Source organism: Macrobrachium nipponense, chromosome 26 (genome assembly GCF_015104395.2).
Source record: "Macrobrachium nipponense isolate FS-2020 chromosome 26, ASM1510439v2, whole genome shotgun sequence".
Taxonomy (NCBI): Eukaryota; Metazoa; Arthropoda; class Malacostraca; order Decapoda; family Palaemonidae; genus Macrobrachium; species Macrobrachium nipponense.
In genome coordinates, this window is record NC_087215.1 from 30,225,522 (window position 1) to 30,229,411 (window position 3,890).

Below are 3,890 nucleotides of genomic sequence, written 5' to 3' on the forward strand. Positions count from 1 at the left end.
GTGGTTTTTGTTTTCTGCATGGTAAACAAACCCTGCGTCCCGGGCTCTTAACCTTTAAAATTAATAAATCCTATTTCGAATATTAACAGTGTAAGTTCGGCCATACAGTAAGTTAAATTAAATTAAAAGCCTCTTTTCAGTTGCAAATTGTACACCCCCAGCAGTTTATCCTTTTAATTTAACCTAAAACTTACACATAGCGTAACTATTTAAAGCCAGGGACGCAGTGTTACCATTCGAAAACACCACAGGCTGATGGACAGATGGAAAAAAACCGAGTATAGTCCCCATGCTTGCCCCCTTGGCTGAAAATTCTTATAGCCTAAAGAATTCATGCGAGTTCAAACATTCCATTCTTGCTCAGGACTCGGACCTTATTATGGTAAGCTATGACGTAGAGTCTTTATTTACAAATGTACCAGTACAACAGACCATTCATATTATTTTAAGTAAGCTTTTTCCTACGGATGAGTCTCTTCTTAACGGGTTCTGTATGAACGATTTTAGAAAACTTTCAGATCTAGCGGTGCGGGACACCGTTTTTGTTTTTAATAGTTGTTCTTACTCGCAAATTGATGGTATGGCTATGGGCTCTCTCCTCTTGGACCCATCTTTGCCGGTGTCTTCATGTGCTCGCTGGAGGAGCAAATGCTTGATTCTATTTTATAAACGGTATGTTGACGACAGGTTTGCACTCTTTAGAAGTCGGTTTGACGCCGAGAGGTTTTTAACTTTCATCAACTGATTTCACCATAACATCAAATTCACCATTGAACACGAAACCAACAATCGGTTGCATTTTTTAGATATCTTAATTACACGCTCCTCTCAAGGCTTCTCAACTTCCGTTTTTAGAAAAAAGACATTCACTGGTCTTGGTGCAAATTTTTATAGTTTTTGTTCTCTTGATTTTAAGATTAATGCCTTATTAACCATGCTTCACGGAGCCTTTGCTTTGTCTTCCAGTTGGCAATCTTTTCGCAATGAAGTCACGTTCTTGCAAAAATATTTTAACAGCAACTGCTTTCCAACCCAGTTGTTCTTTAAGCATGTCTCCAAATTTTTTAATAATATTTTTGTTCCACGTCATCCTACTCCTCACGTTCCTGAATTACCTTTCTATGCCAGCCATGAAAACCAAAATTATACCCACAAACCCACTGAATATCGGTAGCCTTTAAAGCTTCAAGAACCGTTTGGATCTATTGATGACCTCATGTGTTATTTACAAATTTACTTGTCCTCAATGTAGGCACATAGGTTACTTAAGGTCCGAATCGACAGTCATAGAGCTGTCAGCTATAGAACTGGATTTCGAATCCCGAATTTTCCAACATAAGGGATCATACCGATAAATGTAGGATAAAGTACAAGGACTTTAAGGGATCCGATAAATGTAGGATAAAGTACAAGGACTTTAAGGTTTTCGGCAGAGCTTCCAATCATAAGGTTTTAACAATTAATGAATCATTGTTTATTAAAAAACTGGTCCCCTCATTGAACACCCATGCCACGTCTACACCTACCTCTTTACCTCTCATGAACTGTTTACGTTTTTTGTTAGTACTTCTTCTGTCTTCACACTAAACGGTTGGTCCTTATTTGTATTTTCAACTGTGATTGTACTAACTTACATTGTGTATTTTAATATTGTAGCTTAATTTTATTGTACTAATTGGGTCTTGTTACTATGTAGCTTGAAAATGAGGCCTGCTGGTTGGCTTCGAAACGTTGCAACTTAATAAATATGAGGTCCTTGACCTGTTGGTGTGCTTCCCCTGCCTTCATTATATATATATATATATATATATATATATATATATATATATATATAATATATATATATATATTATTTCAGAGGGTTTCTTGATACATCTTAGTAGAACATCATAGTTTATTTAAGAAACGTTTCGCACACAAAAAACATGGTGCATCATCAGTCTGGTGGAAATAAAACAATTACATTATAAAAGGAACTCACAATAATACTACAAAAAATATTACATCATTAAAAATACCGCAAACAAAAGTTAAAAGTTAAAGGTCAGAGAATTAAGCAACCAGAAATTCTCAAATATTAAAAATCATGCAGCAATATGTAAATAGAAGTCTTGAAACAGCACTTCTCCATTATTGGTTATATGAGGGACCCAGAGCACTGAACTACCTTAGAGTCCTTACTCATTAAAAGGCTGGTTCCTTCATTGAACAGTCACTCTACGGCTTCACCTTTGTATCTGGCATAGCTGTCGTCTTGTTTGGAACGCCAAAGTTTACCATTCCTTCTCTGTCTCTTACCATGGATGGTTGGTGTTTTTAGTTCTCTCTCTCTCTTGGTTCTTTTGCCTTGTTTTAAAATCTTTAACTTGCTGCGGTATTTTAATTATGTAATATTTTTTAGTATTTATTGTGAGTTCCCCTTTTATATGTAATTGTTTTTTATTTCCACAGACTGATGATGCACCGTGTTTTTTGTGTGCGAAACGTTTCTTAAATAAACTATGATGTCTACTAAGATGTATCACGAAACCCTCTGAAATACTGTGATATTGCTGACTGGAGATTCTATATTTCACCGAAGATGATGCAGCAGCTGTTTTCGTTTCCTGTTCGCTTTTCGCCTTCGACTACGAGGAATTCATCACTTTGCCCAACTACTGAGACACCCGCTATCCAGCTGTTACCTTGGACACTTCACGCAGATTGGAGAAGTCGACCCTTAGACTTGAGAAAGCAAATGTGATCTGGATTTTCTGCAGTACTGTGAGCTGAATGATGTCGTCCCCAAATTTGTTAGATTCAAGCTCTACAAATCTTCCCTCTACAATACTGAATTTTACAAGGAAGCACTGAGGACCCTACTTAGGAATGAAATAGATACCAAGATTGCGTCCATCCAGAAACTCACGTCAACAGTAGAACATTTTAGGAAAACACTTTATAATGACCTTTCATTGTTGGATCAACTACTTTACCAAAGGCTGTTTTGTAAATTTATTAATGATTTTGTTTCATCTGTATGTGTACGACATCAAAAGAAACTTCAGTACCTCGGTGTTGTCATTCCGGATTTTTACCAAAGAAATCATTGTATTTTTAATGTCTGATTACGTTTTATCTAAGAGGGAGGAGTTCCTGCTATCTTTTGGTTTAGATTTCTGCCTACCTTCCTATAGACCGAACTATGCCAGATTTTTTCTACCATTTGAAGTGCTGTTTCAAAGACTTGTTAAACTTGATGTTGTTAAGAATATGGGTAATTTGCAACAGAAAATGTCAGCATTGATACAAAAAAAAAAACATATGATAATCAAAAAACACTTGGACACCCTTCTTTAGAAAAAATGACTTAAATATACTTTGACCCTGAAAAAACGTGAAGACATAGTTATCTGCAAACCTGATAAGGGTAAAGGAGTAGTTATCCTTAAAAAAAATTATTATATTGAAAAAATGCAAAACATTTTATCTGACACTACAATTTCAATCTCATGGTGAACCTAACTTTCTCGATATATATAAAAAAAGAGGACAGAATTAATAGATTTCTAAGAAAATGAAATAGACAACATCATAAATGATACTACTTATCAAAAACTATTTGTTACTGGTTCCTCCTTTAGTATCCTTTACGGTTTACCAAAAATTCATAAACCTAATACTCCTGTTAGACCCATTATGGCCGCATATAATAGCCCATCCTTCCTCTATTTCTAAATTTTTTAGCCAGCCTGATTTTAGTTTAAACGAATATACTTTAAAGAATGGATACGAATTTCAACAACAAATTGTCAACCAAGATGGTGAATATTTTATGGTTAGTTATGACGTCGAATCTCTCTTTACTAATGTGCCATTGAATGAAACTATAGATATAATTTTAAATAGGA